Here is a 21,305-nt window from a genome sequence, read left to right on the forward strand (position 1 = left end):
TTGGTAAAAGGGTGGGAATACTGAATTTTCATAAGATTTCAAGTTAAAATTTACCTAGCAAAAAATTAAAACTTTTCAAATCTGAAGATATCACATGATTCTGCACATAGAACTACATCATTAATACCATGGGCCGATTTTTCAAACTCAAAAAAAAAATTCGCCTCCGTATGACACACACCCTACTGTGGCAGCCTCCTGTCTCTTGGACTCCGGAATATCTTGGCTAGAAATCATGAGAGCCCCTATACTGCCAGTCTTCTCTCTCTGTGCTTTGACAAATGCCAGTTCGATCACAGGAATCTTCAGTTCACGCCAAATACAGGAGATGTGGGCCTCGGATTTACAGTCACGATCGCATCCAAACTCAGGACAGAGAACAATTGGGCACTTGCAAGTAATTATGTCAAATAACTGGTCCAGTTGCTTGGCAAAGCTGTCCTTAACTGCAAATTTTCCTCTCCCAAGAGAGATATCTCTTGCCTTTTCCCAACTGGCTTGCAGTCTCTCACTAATCTTCTTCTGACTTGTTATGACTGGAGGCTTGAACTGAGCGTTAGCCAGAGTGTACTGTGCCAAGACAGCTTTGGTCATATCACTGGCAATGTCTTTGTTTGTGTAAGTTCTTTGGTTCTTTTCACTGATTTGCCTGATTAAAACACCGTATCTCAAAGCATCTCTCAATGTAGGCAACTCCGACTTCAGGAGCTCTCTCCCAGACCCAAGATAGTGACTGAGATGGCTGGATTTTTGGTTCCTCGTCCTGACACAAGCAGCCATCGCAAATATTATCAACTTATATATGCATCAGAATCTGAAACAGAAAAAAATATTGTTAGTTGGGTTGTTAAAGAATGAAGTCAGAAAGCAATGTTCACTATTTAATTGTAATGCACTAATGCAGCTGTACGTTAGATTTTCGATAAATTTCACGCTAAAATTTACCTAGCAAAAGGTTGCAAAATATTGAAACTGAAATTATTTTCTGTTTATATACACTAAAATCTACTAAAAAAGTGATGGGCCATTAGTTTTAGCTGATCTTCCCTCCTATGACACACCCTATTGGGGAATGGGCCAAACTTTGGCCAAGAGGTGCAGCTGTTCAGCGGGAGCAGCGCCCGATAGGTCTTGACCCTCCGGTGGTCAAGGAGGATGTGTGTGTGTGTGTGTGTGTGTGTGTGTGTGGGTGCTTGTGTGTGTTTGTGTGTGTGTGTGTTTGAGTGTGTGAGTGTGTGTACCTGAAATTGTGAATGAGAGTGTGTGAACCTGAACTTGTAAGTGAGTGTATGTACCTACAATTGTGATTGTGAGATTTGTACCTGTACTTGTGAGTGTGAGTATGTGTACCTATAATTGTTAGTGTCAGAGCGCACACCTGCACTTGAGTATGTGTACCTAGATTTGTGAGTGTGAGTGTATGTACATAAACTTTGCGTGATGTGTGCAAGGTACACGTGCGTGTGTGTGCATGTCAGACTTGTTCCTGTACTAGTGCTGCCCTCTTTTTGTCTACGTGTAAGTGTGTGCCTAAACTTATGAGTATAAGTGTGTGCCTAAACTTGTGAGTGGGAGTGTGTGAGTGTGTGAGTGTGTGGCAGCATTATGTTAGTAATAAGATGCAAGCACTGCTTGTTTCCTCTTGCTTTCAGGTACTGCCGCTGGCTAGCTCTCGTGGCGAAGAGGGAAGCAACTTGCATAAGTCCTCCCCTGCCAGTACACAGCCTCTTCGCCATCAAGAATCCTGTTGTGCCTCCTCGTGGCAACACACGGTAACTGGGTGCCTCGTGGACCCAGGCAAGACCAGCTGGGGATCTGGGATTAGCAGTAGGCCCAGAGGGACGGCGCAGAGGCTCACTGGCATGTGGACACGTCCTGGTGCCTACCAACCACTGCCCGGCTGCCTTGCAGATTAACCTTGGTAGGTATAAGGCTACGGAAATAAAACACTGAACGAAAAATCTGCAGGGGAGCCTCACACCAGGCAGACTTCCAACAAGACCCCAATGACGGGGCGGACGAGGTGACCAACAGGGAACCCAATGACTACACCGGCGGAAGAAGGCAATGCACGATGGACAGGATACTAAGGCGAAGCCCAACAAACTGAGCAACTCTCCGTCATCCCAGTTGTTGCAACACTTGCGTGGTTGCAGTCTGCGCTCCTGCCTTACCACAAATCAACTCAAGCACAGCCATCATCCAGCTCATCATACTCCTCATCATCATCAAACACTTATACCTCAAAAGTCCTATATCGACGGACGGGGACAGGCAGAGATGACTGCAGGAAGTTTCTAGTCACAACTCTGCACATGGTCGGCACAGAAAAGATGGTCGTTTATGAACTGGGAACTAGGCAACAGTTCGATCCGGTCCTGTCTGTGCTACTGAGCAGCCCTTTCCAGGAGCCACTCTGCTCACCCCACATGGGAGGAGGGCTTGAAAAGGTGCTCTAAACATAGCCTGCCTAATCAAGCAACCTGAGTGGGCAACCGCACCCAGTAAAGTCATTCTTATTCGGTCGGAAACAAAATTATAATCACAGCTCCAAACAAAAACAAACAGTACAACCTCTTATGGTCGCTGCATGGAATGTCAGGACCTTTCTGAATACTAGCACAAATGCACGCCCTGAAAGAGAACCGCCCTTGTGGCAAAATAGCTGGCTAGATATAACATTGACATAGCAACCATAAGCGAGTCTCGGCTCCCAGAAGAGGGTCGACTCACAAAACGAGTGTCTGGCTATACCTTCTTCTGGAAAGGTAAGCCTGCTGTGGAGAGAAACCGCATTTATGGAGTGGTTTTGCCATCTGCCAATGTATCCTACACAGGCTAACTGAAATGTCTATTGGGATCAACGAGCGCCTCATGACACTCCGAGTCCAACTAAATCACTTAGGTCATGCCTTTTTCATCAGTGCATACGCCCCAACATTGGATGCAGAGGATGACATCAAGGAGGCCTTTTATGCCGACCTTGACAGAGTGCTAACCTTTATCCCCAGAGAAGATAAAGTTGTGCTCTATGGTAACTTCAATGCCAGAGGTGGTAGAGATGCTAACATTTGGCAGGAAAATATAGGGAGAAATGGACTAGGCAAGTGTAATCCCAATGGCCTACTCCTCCTCACCAAGTGTGCACGCCGACAAGTTCAAGGGTTCGTGGTAACACCCACGATCAAATCACTAGCATCTCATTGACTGCATCATTGTCAGAGAAAGAGATTGCCGAGATGTTTTCATCACACGAGCAATGCGTGGCTTAGACCACTGCAACATTGATCATCGACTCGTTAGAGACAAGCTCTGACTTCTCCTCACTCCAAAACGGCGAAGGCAACACGCCTCCAGAAGAGGCTTTAACATTTAGCGTTTGGAGGATCCAGCAGTAGCACATGATTTCAGAGATCAGCTCAAACATGGGCTGATAAACAACCCAACAACAAACTACCCAAATCCCAGTGCCGAATGAAGTATTTTCGACACTGTCATGACAAAAAGCTGTTGGGAGATCCTCGGCCAGGTCGAAAGAATACACCAGGATTGGTTTGATGAAAATGAACCAGAAATCAATGTACTCGTCGATGATAAACTTGCTGCTTTAGCTGACTGGCAGAACAACCCTCAGTCCAGGACCAAAGCTGATACCTTCTGCAAGAAGAAATACACAGCCCAGCGCGAAGTTTGCAAACTAAAAAACGACTGATTTAAATATAGAGCGTATGAAACGCAAAAAACTTGCAGATTTACACAAGATGCGTGAAATTTTCAATTCCACTAAAACATTTTATGGGCCATGACTCATGGCACAGCACCCCCTCCGCTCATCCGACGATAACACCCTAATTAAAGAGAAGGAGGCATCCGTCAGTGCTGGAAACAGAAACTACCATTCGCTGCCCAACTGAAACACCGATGTGGATGTCCTGACTTCCCAGCAGGTTCCTCAGCATCTAAAGCTGATCCATCTCAGTTATCCTCCATCCCTGGATGAGGTAGCTACTGCCATCAAACAGATGAAAAAAACAAAGGCGTATAAAGCAGGAGGACCTATGCTTACTAGCCGTCTCCACTCTCTCCTGGAGATTATATAGGAAAAGGAAGAAATCCCCCAAGCTCTTAAAAACGCCTCTATCGTCAAAATTTATAAGAACAAGGGCGACCGGTCACACTGTGGCAACTACCACCGGATCTCGCTACTGCTTATCGCCCAAGACCTCGTAAACAGACTACTTCCTGAGGCGGTAAACTTCTGCCAAGAATCTCAGTGTGGCTTTAGTCCATCACATGGCAACACTGACATGATCTTTGCTGCCCGCCAGATACAGGAAAAGTGCCGAGAACAGCGTCATGACCTGTACATGGCCTTCATCGACTTAACTAAGGTCTTCGACTCGGTCAACAGGGAAACCCTCTGGTGCACCCTCAGCCGGTTTGGCTGCTTACCAAAATTCATCCCCATTGTGAGGCAACTCCACGAATGCATAAACGGCAGTGTCCTATACACTGGCACCCAGTTTGACTTCTTCCCCATCCAAACTGGGATAAAACAAGGATGTGTAATGGCGCTAACTCTGTTTTCTATTTTCTTGGGTGCCTTCCTTACTCGTGCTTGTGGACATAAAGTACCAAATGAAGGATCTTTTCAAAATAAGACGACTCCAGACAGGAACAAAGGTGTCGGAAGCTTCCATTACTGAACGTCAGTATACAGATGACCTCACCCTTGTCGCTCACACTGAACGCAACCTACAGGAGATCCTGAACACCTATGTAAAACGCATATGAACACTTCGATCTTTAGGTGATTGTGCGTAAGACTCATATTCTCTTTCAATCTGCCACACCTCCACCATCCATCTAGCTTAATGGTACTACCCTCTCTAATGTTACCCACATCGATGAACAGATTCACCATCGGATCAGATGTGCATCCCAAGCCTTTGGCAGACTCCGTTCCCGTGTCTTCAGCAGTACGGAGCTGAAATTATCTACAAAATTGCATGTATATCGAGCAGTGGTCCTCCCCACCCTACTATACGGCAGTGAGACCTGGGTTAAATACAGAAGGTACCTCAAGGCACTTGAAAAGTTTCACCAACGTAGTCTGCATTCCTCCGAGTTCGCTAGGATGACAAGAGAACAAATACCAGTATTCTCGCTGACACCAACTGTAGGAGCATCGAAGTTACCATTATCCATGAACAGCTATGTTGGACTGGCCATGTTACCCACATGGACGTCAGTAGACTGCCAAAGCAGTTACTTTACAGTCATCTAACGAATAGTGAACGTAACGTTGGCGGGCAATTGAAAAGGTACAGTAAAAGGATAGTCTTAAGACAAACCTGAAAAGGTGCCAAATCAACCCCTTCACCTGGGAGACGACCACTCCACACCGTAAAGCTTGGAGGATCACCTCATTAGAAGGTGTCAATACTTTCGAATTAGCCCGACTGCAAACTTTAGTAAACAAGCGCCAGCGCCAGAAAGACGCTGCCGCCGCCCCTCCCGCACTAGATGGAGCCATCCACATGTGCAACATCTGTAAACGACCCTGCCGGTCCCGTATCGGCCTCTTTAGTCACCTCAAAACTCACCAACCTGGGTGTTATCCTGAATAACTCATATCATTGTATCATAGCTGGATGATTGTCATACTCGATTCCGAGTGACAGCAAAGTAGCAGTAGTAAAGTTGTGAGTGTGAATGTGGGTACCTGAACCTGCTGCTGCGCTTATGAGCGTACCTGTACCAGTACCCATACCTGTACTTGTGAGTGCACCTGTACAGGTACTCGTACCTGTGCCAGTATTAGAGATAGTACGTCTACCTATACTTATGAGTGTACCCGCATCAGAATTCGTACCTGTACCTGTACTTGCGAGTGTACCTGTACTTGTGAGTGTACCTGTACCTATACTTGTGAGTGTACCTGCACTAGTACTCATACCTGTACCTATATTTGTGAGTGTACCTGTACCTGTACTTGTGAGTGTACCTATACTTGTGAGTGTACCTGTACCTATACTTGTGAGTGTACCTGCACCAGTACCTGTACCAGTACTTGTTCTTGTACCTATACTTGTGAGTGTACCTGCACCAGTACTCGTACCTGTACCTGTACTTATGAGTGTACCTGTACCTATACTTGTGAGTGCACCTGTACCTATACTTGTGAGTGTACCTGCATCACTACTCGTACCTGTACCTGTACTTGTGAGTGTACCTGTACCTATACTTGTGAATGTACCTGCACCAGTACTGTTACGCTGGTTAATTCCCCAGTTAACCAGGTTGGTACACATATAATATAATTAGGCTTTTGGTAACGAAACCCAATTGAAGTTTCTTGTTTTATTATAAAAGTATTATGTTTATAATTCCTGAGTGTATATCAACCGTAAGTTCCACTATTTATGAGTGAATGAGAAAGAGGACGGCGTTTATGTAATATAAACGTGGATCAACGTCCGTTCGATATTAGTTGGTGTGAGTGACTGCTGAGTAGAGACCCATCGAGGGAGAACGATATAGGTACGTCGTTCCCCCTCGAGGGAAGACGGAGCCATCCACTGCGGCTCTCAAATAACGTCTTCCTCTAGTCAAGGATATCAAACTACTGACCCGCTTTAGGTGGCCAGGAGCCGGCTACTTTATGCCTTTACTCAGCATGGTATGACACAGCTTCCTGTGGGCACACCTTATCACTTGCATTGAACATGTCACCTCATAGCCAGTGGAAAGTTACAGAGGGTTAATCAGAATATCAATCAAATGTAAGTAACCAATATATATAATACTTCTGTTGATAAGACAGGGGCCATTACATTACTCGTACCTGTACCTGTGCTTGTGAGTGTACCTGTACTTGAGAGTGTACCTGTACCTATACTTGCGAGTGTACCTGTACCTGTATTTGTGAGTGTACCTGTACCAGTACTTATTCCTGTACCTATACTTGTGATTGTACCTGTACCTGTATTTGTGAATATACCTGTACAAGTACTTGTTCCTGTAACTATACTTGTGAGTGTACCTGTACCTATACTTGTGAGTGTACCTGTACCTGTATTTGTGAGTGGACCTGTACCATTACTCGTACCTGTACCTGTACTTGTGAGTGTATCTGTAACTGTATTTGTGAGTGTACCTGTACCAGTACTTGTTCCTGTACCTATACTTGTGAGTGTACCTGTACTTGTGAGTGTACCTGTATTTGTGAGTGTAACTGTACTTGTGAGTGTACCTGTACCCATACTCGTTAGTGTATCTGTACCATTACTCGTACCTGTACCTGTGCTTGTGAGTGTACCTATACTTGTGAGTGTGCCTGTACCTGTACTTGTGTGTGTACCTGTACCTATACTTGTGAGTGTACCTGTACCAGTACGTGTTCCTGTACCTATACTTGTGAGTGTACCTGTACCAGTACGTGTTCCTGTACCTATACTTGTGAGTGTACCTGTACCAGTACGTGTACCTGTACCTCTACTTGTGAATGTACCTGTACCAGTACACGTACCTGTACCTGTACTTGTGAGTGTACCTATACTTGTGAGTGTTCCTGTACCTGTACTTGTGAGTGTTCCTGTACCTGTACTTGTGAGTGTACCTGTACCTCTACATGTGAATGTACCTGTACCAGTACGTGTTCCTGTACCTGTACCAGTACGTGTTCCTGTACCTGTACCAGTACGTGTTCCTGTACCTGTACTTGTGAGTGTTCCTGTACCTGTACTTGTGAGTGTACCTGTACCTCTACTTGTGAATGTACCTGTACCAGTACTCGTACCTGTACCTATACTTATGAGTGTACCTGTACTTGTGAGTGTACCTCTACCAGTACTCGTACCTGTACCTGTACTTGTGAGTGTACCTGTACCTCTACTTGTGAATGTACCTGTACCAGTACTCGTACCTGTACCTATACTTATGAGTGTACCTGTACTTGTGAGTGTACCTCTACCAGTACTCGTACCTGTACCAGTACTCGTACCAGTACCTGTACTTGTGAGTGTACCTGTATTGTGAGTGTAACTGTACCAGTACTCGTGCATGTGAATGTACCTCTACCAGTACTCGTACATGTACCTGTACTTGTGAGTGTACCTGTACCTATGCTTGTAAGTGTACCTCTACCTATACTTGTGAGTGTACCTGTACTTTGTACCTGTGAGTGTACCTGTACCAGTACTTGTACCCGTACCTATATTTGTGAGTGTACCTGTACCTGTACTTGTGAGTGTACCTGTACCTGTACTTGTGAGTGTACCTGTACCAGTACTCGTACCCGTACCTATATTTGTGAGTGTACCTGTACCTCTTCTTGTGAGTGCACCTGTACCTGTACTTGTGAGTGTAACTGTACCTATACTTGTGAGTGTACCTGTACCTATACTTGTGAGTGTACCTGTACCTCTACTTGTGAGTGTACCTGTACCTGTACTTGTGAGTGTACCTGCACCGGTACCTTACCTGTAATTGTGAGTGTACCTGTGCCAGTACTAGTACCTAAACCATTACTTGTGAGTGTACCTAAGCCTGTACTTGTGAGTGTACCTGTACCTACTGTATACTTAAGAGTGTACCTGCACAAGTGCTCGGACCTGTACCTGTACTTGTGAGTATACTTGTACCGGTACCTTGCCTGTACTTGTGAGTGTCCCTGTACCTATACTTGTGAGTGTACCTGTACCAGTACTCGTACCTGTACCATTACTTGTGAGTGTACCTGTACCTGTACTTGTGAGTGTACCTGTAACTGTACTTGTTAGTGTACCTGTAACTGTACTTGTGAGTGTACCTGTACCTACTGTATACTTATGAGTGTACCTGCACCAGTGCTCGTACCTGTACCTGTATTTATGAGTATACCTGTACTGGTACCTTACCTGTACTTGTGAGTGTACTTGTACCAGTACTCGTACATGTATCTGTACTTGAGAGTGTACCTGTACCTGTACTAATGAGTGTACCTGTACCAGTACTTGTTCCTGTACCTGTACTTGTGAGTGTACCTGCACCAGTGCTCGTACCTGTACCTGTATTTGTGAGTGTACCTGTACCTGTACGTGTGAGTGTACCTGTAACTGTATTTGTGAGTACCTGTACCTGTACTTGTGAGTGTACCTGTAACTGTACTTGTGAGTGTACCTGTAACTGTACCTGTGAGTGTACCTGTAACTGTACTTGTGAGTGTACCTGTACGTGTACATGTGAGTGTACCTGTACCTGTACTTGTGAGTACCTGTACCTGTACTTGTGAGTGTACCTGTAACTGTACTTGTGAGTGTACCTGTAACTGTACTTGTGAGTGTACCTGTAACTGTATTTGTGAGTGTACCTGCACCTGTACTTGTGAGTGTACCTGTACCTGTATTCATGAGTGTACCTGTAACTGCTTGTGAGTGTCCCTGTAACTGTACTTGTGAGTGTACCTGAAATTGTACATGTGAGTGTACCTGTAACCGTACATGTGAGTGTACCTGTAACTGTACTTGTTAGTGTACCTGTAACTGTACTTGTGAGTGTACCTGTAACTGTACTTGTGAGTGTACCTGTACCTGTATTTGTGAGTGTACCTGTAACTGTACTTGTGAGTGTACCTGTAATTGTACTTGTGAGTGTACCTGTACCTGTACTTGTGAGTGTACCTGTAACTGTACTTGTGAGTGTACCTGTAACTGTACTTGTGAGTGTACCTGTAACTGTACTTGTGAGTGTACCTGTAACTGTACTTGTGAGTCTACCTGTAACTGTACTTGTGAGTGTACCTGTACCTGTACTTGTGAGTGTACCTGTACCTGTACTTGTGAGTGTACCTGTAACTGTACTTGTGAGTGTACCTGTAACTGTACTTGTGAGTGTACCTGTATCTGTACCCTTGAGTGTATCTGTCACTGTACTTGTGAGTGTACCTGTAACTATACTTGTGAGTGTACCTGTGCCTGTACTTGTGGGTGTACCTGTAACTGTACTTGTGGGTGTACCTGTAACTGTACTTGTGAGTGTACCTGTACTTGTGAGTGTATATTGTACCTGTACTTGTGAGTGTACTCATTCCTCTACTTTTATCTTTACCTTCACTAATATTTCAAAAAATTAAATCAAATTATATCGTTCATATATATTTCAATTTCTCATCTCCCATCCTTTTCGGTCTATTCCTAATTCCCACTCAGTATAAAGTTGCATCTATCCTCTCTTTATCAAATCATCTGGCGTCCTCCCTATTCATTAATCATTTCCTCTTTTCCTCTCTTCCAATTTCCGTATTAATTTTCATATTTTCTTATTTGCAATCCTACTAATTATTATCAATTCTCCTCCTCTTGTGTCTTATCTCCCGTACTCGCTTTTATTTCAGTTTTCTCTCCATTTATTCGCTCGTGCCCTCTTCTCTTCAAATTCCTCATCTAATATTACTTTCTCTCGCTTATTACTATTTTCTTCTCCTCTTATTTTTCTGGGTCTTATTGTTTCTTATTACTTTATTCCTCTTCGTTATTTGTCCTCTACTTAACACCAATTATCCTTAGTTCATCTGTTTCACTCTCATATTTATTCCCGGACTCTCTCTCTCTCTCTTCCTTTCAGTTTTATCTTTTTCTCTCCAATTTCTTTCATTTTTTATTAATTATCTATCTACCTTTTTCCTTTCATCAACGTTTCAATTTATTTTAATTTCTCTACTTTATTCTTCGTCATTCCCTGACCCACTTCTTCAGGGGTAAGTACAGACGCGCACCTACAGTCCTTTGATAGACGAATTGGACGTTCGCATAGTCAGGGACAAGGCTGGCAAGGAAGGTACGAAAACCTTAATTGTTGGCGATTCCCAGGTACGGTACCTGGAGAGAGCGTTTTGTTGTAAAAACAAAAATAGGATGAGGGTGTGTTTGCCAGGAGCTGGGGTGGGGCATATAGTTGACAGAATGGGAACAAACCCATTATCTGCCTCAGTGCAGGAGGCAATGATATTGGCTGGTGTAGGAGTGAGGAGCTTCTTGATAAGTTCAAGGCAAGTATAAAACGTATTAGATCGAAAGGAGGGATCCCTATCTTATGTGGTGTCCTGCCTAGAAAGAGAGTTGGCAATGAATGGTTGTCAAGGGCAGTTGGTGTCAACGGCCGTCTTGACAGATATTGCAAGTCAATATCAATCCCATTCATTGACAACTGGGACAACGTCTACGGCAGAAGGGACCTTTATAGGGTGCATCTGTCTAGGGATGGGGTGGCAACCCCTGGCTGGTTCTCTCGAGAGGGCAGTTCAAAACATGTTGAAGTCTTTAAACTGCTAAGAGAACATATGGGCACGGGGATGGAGGAGACTGCAGTGGGAGCCGGTAAATAAAGTGAAAGGTTACAGTGCTGGGAATTATGACAAAACTAAATTAGGCAGGGAGTTAAAACCTATACACGACAAAGAGAGGACTCAGAACACGACTAACTTAAATGTCTACTAAGCAAACAGTAGAAGTATGAGAAACAAAATGGGTGAAATCAGGGCGTTGGTATGTATCGAAAAAATGCGATATAATAGCATTCCCCTAAACATGGATATCAAATGTATCAAACAAAAAACAAGAGAAACGGCTGCACCAATACAGTCAGATACCGGCGAGCTAACACATAACGACGGAAAAATGAACAATAATCTGAAAAAATATATATTTTTCATCAGTTTTCACCAAATAAAATTTAAACATGATACCCGAGGCACCGACACTATACAGAGATAGTGAACAAAATAAATTAAGCAAGATAGCAGTGACTACTAACGATGTTAGTAAGCAAATAGACAAACTAAAGCCTAATAAGTCACCAGGTCCCGACGAGATATTTGCCAGTGTATTAAAGGAATGTATGGAAGAGCTGAGTATGCCCTTTGCAATGTTGTTTAACATGTCCTTGAAAACGGGAGTAGTACCAGAATCCTGGAGGATAGCGAATGTAATACCGATTTTTAACACCAATTTTAGGCAAATTAATGGAAGCAATCATTTTAAATTCTATTCGAAATCACTTGGAGAAGCACAAGTTGATCAATGATTCCCAACATGGCTTCACAAGTGAGCGTTCATGTCTAAATAATCTATTAACACTCTTTTCATCTGTTTTCGAATCAGTGGACAAGGGGCACAATTATAATGTGGTATATCTCGACTTTAGCAAAGCCTTCGACAGAGTCCCCCACGAAAGACTAATAAGAAAATTAGAGGCTAATGGTATTAAAGGAGATATTCTAAAATGGATTAGAGCGTGGTGACTCGACAGGAAACAGCGAGTAAGCATTAACGGCACTAAATCCGATTGGAACAAAGTCACTAGTGGAGTTCCCCAAGGCTCAGTATTTGGACCATTATTATTTATTATATACATAAACGACATAGATATCGGCGTAGACAGTAACATAAGTAAATTTGCTGATGACAATAAAATAGGGCGCTTAATTAAATCTGACGAGGACTCCGCAAAACTACAGGAAGATCTAAACAAATTTTTCGAATGGTCTGAAAAATGGCAGATAAAATTCAATGTGGACATATGTAAAGTACTCAGTATAGGAGATGTAAACAGGGAAAGCTGATACCAGATGAACAACAATGTTATTGAGAAATCTGACTGCGAGAAAGATTTAGGGGTATTGATAAGTTGGAATCTTAAGCCAAGTAAACAATCTGTATTTGTTCGAAACAAGGCTAATATAGTATCATGTTTCATACAAAGGAGTGTTACAAGACTAGCGAGGTCATCCTAAAACTATATCTTACTCTTGTGAGATCTAACTTGGATTACGCAGTTCAATTCTGGTCACCGTATTACAGAATGGATATAGAATCCTTGGAAAGAATTCAGAGGAGAATGACAAGGCTAATCCCGGGCATTAGGAACCTTGAGTACAGAGACAGGTTAAAGTATCTTAATTTGCGTTCCCTCGAGAGATGTAGAGTGAGGAGCGATATGATAGAGGTGTAAAAATGGAAGTCGGGGCTGAACAAATGTGACATTACAAAGGTACTCAAACTATCCAACCAGGAGCGAACTCGTAACAATGGTTTTAAATTAGACAAATTCAGATTTAGGCGCGAAATAGGTACACATTGGTTTGGAAATAGAGTAGTGGACGAGTAGAAAAACTTAGCAAATAACATCATTAACTGGAATACGCTGGATAGCTTCAAACATAGGTTGGATGGATATATGAGCAATAGGAGTTGGGTGTAAATGGGACTACCCAGTATGGGCCAATAGGCCCGCTGCTGTCCTGACTAATTCTTCCTCTAGTAAATCCTTCTGGTCCTTAACTAAAAACATCTGTAACAACTTCTGCACGCCTTCTTTTCCTCCCCTCTTCCGTCCCAATAACTCTATAGCCAACTCTCCCCCTGACAAAGCCAACCTCTTTGGCACCATATTCTCCTCTAATTCCACCTTAGACGATTCCCACTCTATCCCTCCTACCCCTGCACCTCCTATGAACCTATGCACTTTTCTATAATCTCCACTCGCAGGGTTGCCGGTGTGTTATCCAGGTTGGATGTGAGTAAGGCGCATGGACCGGACGGAATACCCCCTCGTGTTCTGAGGGAGTGTGCTGAAGCCCTGGTCCTTGTGCCTGCTCGCCTCTTTCGTCTTTGCCTCAAAACCAAAACTTTTCCTTCTTCTTGGAAGCATGCCTTGGTTCAGCCCATCCCGAAGAAGGGTGACCATTCTAATCCCTCTAACTATCGCCCCATTGCCCTAACTTCATCCCTCTCTAAGATTTTCGAAATGATATTGAACTCCCATTTTCTCCGTCACCTTGAACGCCTTTCTCTTTTGTCGGATCACCAGTATGGCTTTCGCCAGGCGAGATCTACTGGTGATCTGCTTTCCTATTGCACCCATCTTTGGTCATCCTCTCTTAGGGATTATGGGGAAACTTTTGTCGTGGCCCTCGACATCTCCAAAGCATTTGACAGGGTAAGGCACAAGTCTTTGCTATCAAAACTACCCTCTTTTGGTTTCTCTCCCCCACTTTGTTCTCTCATCTCTAGCTTCCTTGAGTTGCGATCCATGGCAGTTGTTGTCGAGGGATCGATTTCTCGCTCTTTCTCTACCAATAGTGGCGTCCCACAGGGTTCTGTTCTTTCACCAACTCTCTTCCTTCTTTTTATCAATGATTTACTTCACACTACAACTAATTCTATCCATTCTTACGCCGATGACTCTACTCTTCACTCTTCCTCACATTTTCCCCTTCCTCCTAACTCTCAAACTAGATCTGTTTCTAGAGCTGATATCATTACTTCTATCAACGCGGATCTGTGCAGCATCTCTGAATGGGGAGATACAAACTTGGTTAAGTTCAATAGTAACAAAACTCAATATTTACCAATTACACTTTGTAAATTAGACGATCTCCCACCAATTACATTTCAGGACGCTATCATCCTCCCAAATTCTGAAATAAATATGTTAGGCCTCACCATTTCCTCCAATATGTCCTGGAAATCACACATCCTTAGTATAACTAAAGCTGCCTCCCGAAAGTTGGGAATGCTGTACAGATGCCGCAGCTATTTCACTCCTGAGCAGTTGCTCCAAGTATATAAAGGATTCATTCGTCCTAACTTGGAGTACTGCTCTCATATCTGGGGTGGCTCTTCTTCTGTCCAACTATTAGATAGGGTGGAATCAAAGGCATTTCGTCTTATTAACTCTCCTCCTTTAGTCGACATTCTCTCTCCCCTTTCTCTTCGCCGCAATGGTGCTTCACTCTCTCTCTTTTACAGGTACTTTAACGGCCAATGTTCAGTGGATTTGGCATCCTGTGTACCGCCGGCAAGGCCATGGGTTCGTAACACACGTCTTGCCCTCGGTGCCCACTATTTCTCTGTGGATGTCGGTCACACGAGAATAACCCGTTATAGTACCTCCTTCTTTCCTCACACAGCCAAACTGTGGAATGCTCTGCCTTCTTCTGTGTTTCCTTGCTCTTACAATCTGTCTCACTTTAAAAAGCTGGTTTTCCGGCATCTTCGTGGTGTAGATTAATACAGTATAGCCTTTTTTTCTAAATTTTCAATTTCTTTCCATTCTTTTCTTTTCGCCCCCGAGGCTCCGTTGTGGGTCGTTTGACCTTAAAAACATGAGATCCGTTGTTTCCCTTTTCCCGTGTGATTTTATCAAGATTTATCTTATCCACGTTTTCATTGTGGATCTACATGAAATACATATATATATATATATATATATATATATATATATATATATATATATATATATATATATATATATATATATATATATATATATATATATATATATATATATATATATATATATATTATATTATATATATATTATATATATATATATATATATTATTTATTTTTTTATTAATTATTAATATTATTATATATTATATATATATATATATATATATATATATATATATATATATATATTTATATATATATATATATATATATATATATATATATATATATTATATATATATATATATATATATATATATATATATATATATATATATATATATATATATATATATATATGAGTCTCTTTCCGTTATCTATTTATCCCTTCTCCATTCTTCTTCGTGTCTGTCATTTCAATAATTTTTTGGGTCTTTTTCCGTTCGCGTCTTTATCAAGTATTCCGTTCATCCACCCTTTTCCGATATTTCCCATATTCTTCTCTACTTCCCATTTCTTTTTTCCATCCTTTTTCTTCCCTTTTCTTCTGCGTGTCCTAGTTCTTGCTTTATCACGTATCCTATTATATTTCTATTTTCTATATATTCAGTTCTTTTTGTCGTATTGTCCATTTCCCATTTTTTTTATTTTTCCCTTTGCTTTTCTTCCTTTTCTTCGGCCTCTCCTACTTCCTGTCTTTATCAGGGCTTTCTAAACACCCTCTGTTTTCCCACCACCTCCTATTTATCTTTTCTTTGGCAAACCCTATTTCAATCACATTTTCTATGTCTTCCTTCACCTCTCATTTTTCTTCTTTTACACTTTGTTTGGCCTCTCACAGTTCTTTCTTCCTTTTGCACAGCCAATTCTTATTCCTATCTTCATTAGGGCTTAGATTCATAGTTTATTTTTCATCACATTACCATTTCTTTGTTTTTCTATATTTTCCTTGTTTATATTTCCCATTTTCTTTGTCTTCATTTTTCATGTGATCTATTTCATATTTTTCTGTGCAATCTATTTCCTATTTTTTGTTTTCCTCTAACTTTTTTTTTCTTGGCCTCTCCCGCTTCCCTTCTCTTTCACCACAAGCTCACCTCACCTCTGCCCACCACCAGGTCAAGGTTCATTACGCAGCAAGACATTGAGGTCAAAATGTATTATTCATAGATTAAATTCTCGTCTTTAAAGAATTTTCTCACCCACACCACCGTTTCCTTTTTTTTACCTCTCAAGGGGAGACTTAATGAAGGAGTGGGGGGGGGGAGGTCAACGGCGAGGAAAGGATGGAGGAACATAGAGAGGAAAAAAGACTAAAGAGGAAGAGAGAGATACAAAAAGAAGAAATTATGGAAAGAAAGAGAGAGAGAAAGAGCGACGAAGAAGAAACGAGAGAGCGAGAGAGAGAGAGAAAAATTGGCGAGAAAGAGAGAGAGAGAGAGAAGAAAATAAATACAAAGTAAATTGGGGGGAAAGAAAATAATACAATAAAAAACACAGAAATGGAAAAAGAAGAAAAAATAGGTTAACATAAAATAGAAAGTAAAAGAATATAATAAAGATGAAAAGAAGTGAATGAAGTGAGGAAACAGATCATAGTCCCATAACGAGGCCGAGGAGACGGAAAACTAAGAGTTAAAAGAAATTAAAAATAGTAGAGGAAAAAAAAACCATATTAATCTACTCCACAAAGATGCCGGAAACCAGCTTTTTGAAGTGAGGCAGATTGTAAGTGTATGGAAACACAGAAGAGGCAGAGCATTCCACAGTTTGGCTGTGTGAGGAAAGAAGGATGTACTATAACGGGTTACTCTAGTGTGGCCGACATCCACAGGAAAACGGTGGACACCGCGGGCAAGACAGGTGTTACGAGCCCACGGCCTTGCCGGTGGTACACAGGATGCCAAATCAATCGAACATTTCCCGTTAAAGTACCTGTAAAAGAGAAAGTGAAGCAACATTGCAGCGAAAAGTTGGACAGTTGGACAGAAGAAGAGCCACACCAGATGTGAGAGCAGTACTCCAAATTAGGACGAATGAATCCATTATAAATTTGAAGCAACTGCTCAGGAGTGAAGTAGCTACGGCATCTGTACAGCATATCCAGCTTTCGGGAGGCAGCTTTAGCTATGTTGTGGATGTGTGGCTTCCATAACATTTTAGATGAAAAGAAGTGTAAAGTGATACCTAATTCTACAGTTGGGGAAGTGAAAGTGGTCGAGTACTATGTCTGCCAGGGTCAATAACCCTCCATTAGTATCACTATCATCTTCACAACACAGACTGTTCACTATACAACAATCCCGAGGACAAGTGTGGTGTTGGTAAATTTACCATAACCCTCACTATACATTTTGTTCACTATACAATCACAAGGATTACCATCATTAATAGCATCACTATTACTACTACCACCACCACCACCAACACCACCATAATCCCCACCCCCACCACAGCCATCATCACCATCACCACCATCACCCTATCATCATCACCATTATCTTCAACATCATCAACACCACCTCTACCGCCATCAAACCCATCGTCATCACCACCACCATCATCACCACCACCACCACTGCCACTACCACCGCCATCACTTTTTTCGTCGAAGTTAATTGTTCGTCTTGCTTTTTGACGACTGCTAAAAGTTGTGTGTGTGTGTGTGTGTGTGTGTGTGTGTGTGTGTGTGTGTATGTATGTGTACATACAGTATGTGTATATATGTGTGTGTCAGAGAGACAAAGGAGTCTAGAAGAAGACAGAGAAAAAAAGAAAAGGAAGGAAGGAAGGAAGGAGGAGAAAGAAGAAGAAGGAGGTGAAGCAGGCAGGGAGGGCAGAAGCGGCGAAGGAAAGAAGGTTAGATAGAGAAGAAAAATAATGAATGGAAGAGAGAGAGAGAGAGAGAGATTAAGCTAGGAAAAGCCTCAGAGAACAAGTGTGAGTAGGAAAGGAGAAACATGAGAGAAACAGAGAAGGGGAGGAGGATAACGGTAAGAAGGGAAAGAAAAGCGAATGAGAGGGAAGAGAGGCGAAAGTAAATAAGGGAAGAGGGTGACACAGGGAGAATCAGAGAAAGTGGCAGGGTGTTGAGGAGGAGGAGAGAGGAGGAGAAAGAAACAGAGACAAACTAAGAGAAAGTAAATGAGAAGACAGAAAAGAGAAAAAGGCAGTCAAAGAGAGAGAAAAAAGAAATGAAATGAGAAGAAAAGATTGAGACAAATGAAATAGAAGAAGAAAGGATAAAACAGAGAGAGAGAGAAATATTCAGACAGAAGTGAAAGAAAGAAGGAAAGAAAACACTGAATATACTACATATAGTACAATAACCATGCGAGACTTTTATTCTCTCAAATTACATTCTCTCTCGTCAGTAGAGGGCAGGGGTGAGCCTTACAATCTGACTACACTGTTGTAACCATGGTAATCCTTGTGCTACTCCTCTCAACTTCTGCTCTTAACCTCGCTCTTGGTACGACTAGTTGTAAATTGAAGTCGTTTAGTCGTCAGCTGTTATCTAGTTCGCGTCTGAGAGGTTGCGTCGAAATTGGTTCATTAGCTGGTGAGGTTTTAATCTAATCTGACCGGCTTCTAGCCTGAGCTGATTTAACCTAATGTTGACTAATCTATCATTGTTGCCGAATCATTCTCGAATCATTCTCAATCTAATCTACCTCTAACATTTCTTGACTTTAACCAATGTTAGACTAACCTAACCTAACTTAACATAACCTTCCCCTAACCTAACCTAACTTAACATAACCTTCGCCTAACCTAGCCTAACCTAACCTAACCTAACCTAAATAATCTCGTGGTTCTTGGTATAGAAATTCCGGAAGGTATAAGAGTTTGTGCTCGAGCCGTGAATTATAGTATAGATAGATACCTGGGCCTGTAGTTACCGGTTATCTAGTTCTAACCGGAAGGTGGAATTTGTTCTCTCTCTAAACTATTATTATTCACCAAAAATTTTTCTACTGTTGAAGCGACTTCTTGTAACACAACTTTAATCAACTTAAATCAAATATATATCCTATTTTACATCAGCTACGTGTTTATAAGGTAAACATGACCTAAAATTTAAGGAAAAGAAGATGGGGTAATGATATTTTTACCCGGAAGTAGGAAGTGAAAAAAAATACTGTTTAACGGTGGAAAAACAACATTGAAATCCTTTCATCAGTTGTTGTAATATAATGACGACATGTGTGTGTGTGTGTGTGTGTTAAAGCGGACACAATCATAGTAAAGAAGCCCGCAACATCTTAGATACAAAACCTCATCATCATACAAGGTGATAACAGTAATAAAAACCTCGACAGCAACAGCTCCAGTAAAATCAACGACACCCAGAACAGCAATACTAGCGGTAAAATACCCAAACAGCATGTTATAGCCAAGTTTCCAACACCGCCCCCCCCACCCCTCCGCCCCATTTTCCTAGCAAGTAAATCGGGCCCAAAAAAATTTTGGCTCCCTCCTCTCAACAAGGCTTTTATCGCAGCTAATTCTCGGTCAAGTATCTACACATATCCGCATCAACAGCAACAACGATGACACGTACACAGCCGAGCAGCAATAACAGTAACGTACAGCAGTGGCCGCTAAGTTCCCCGCCGCCAGATGGCCGCCACTACCGCCCTCTCCTTCTTGCAGGTCGATGGCGTAATAAAACACCCTAGTTTTTTTCTCTATAACCTTTAAAAGATAATACATCCTCAAACCTGCTCAAGTGTCAAAAATTTTCGAAGGTTATTAACGTTTAGACATTGTCTCTAGTAATCTCTACTCTCTCACAATCTCTCAATTTCCATCACTGTCTCCCCAATATTAAGATCAACTCATTACAAGTACTGTGTTATCTCATTCACGAACGAAACGATTACTCAGGTCAACATAAATACATACTTACTTACATACATACATACATACATACATACATCTTTTTACCCAGCAGTAATTGGGGACCTGGATGTTAATCAATTTGAGGATCGTGTTCCGGGGTAATGGTTAGCCAGTGCAGTTGGCGAGTTGTCCAGTTATCTCGGACTATTCCTTGACACTGGGTCATACAGCTCGTTAACTCAGGGTATGGTTGTTGTGTTAGTGACAGCTTCTACACTTTAAACAAATAAACGCCTACGTGGCCCTTGGGCTGGCCATTCTCGCACACTAGTATCTATAGTCTATATCTATCTCTCTATTATATATATATATATATATATATATATATATATATATATATATATATATATATATATATATATATATATATATATATATATATATATATATATATATATATATATATATATATATATATATATATATATATATATATATATATATATATATATATATATATATATATATATATATATATATATATATATATATATATTACGCTTTTGGCAGAAATCGGTTATTTTGCTAAATTACCGGGATGCATCTTGGTAATTTTTCAAAATAACTTACAAGCAGGCTAACCAAAGTTAAAAAAAAAACAGGACCACTTAACTTCTGTATCAATCTACATGACCTAACCTAACCTAACCAAACCTAACCTAAGCCTAACCAACTTCTCACTTTACCTAACCATAAGGTTAGGTTAGTTAAGGTTGTCTGTTTGTAAGCTATTTTACAAAATTAACCATAATCATACCGGTAATTTTGCAAAACCTGATTTCAAAAAAAAGTATATATAATATATATCCCACACGGTATACAAATCCCGATCCACATCGGTGGTTGGGAAGAAAACAATTGAAACCCTGCAATTGTGCGTAAATAAGGCAAAAAGTCAGATCAGTAAACTGGGACTTGGTCACAGTTTTTGTGATGCCATATGACTGTCTACTATACAGAATGAGCCAAGGTGGATGACCAGAAAACTTAAACATGACATAGGAATAAAGAAAGGAATACATAAGAAATTAAAGGGAGGGGAGAAGCAGCTCAGAAACAGGTATAATGAACTATCTAGGAATGTTAAGAAAAATGTAAGGAAAGCAAAGAGAGACTATGAAATCAAAATAGCAAGAGAATCCAAGGCGAATCCCAAGGGATTTTTCAGGTATATAGGACAAAGGT

The sequence above is a fragment of the Homarus americanus genome, unplaced genomic scaffold (genome assembly GCF_018991925.1).
Source record: "Homarus americanus isolate GMGI-L3 unplaced genomic scaffold, GMGI_Hamer_2.0 scaffold32583, whole genome shotgun sequence".
Taxonomy (NCBI): Eukaryota; Metazoa; Arthropoda; class Malacostraca; order Decapoda; family Nephropidae; genus Homarus; species Homarus americanus.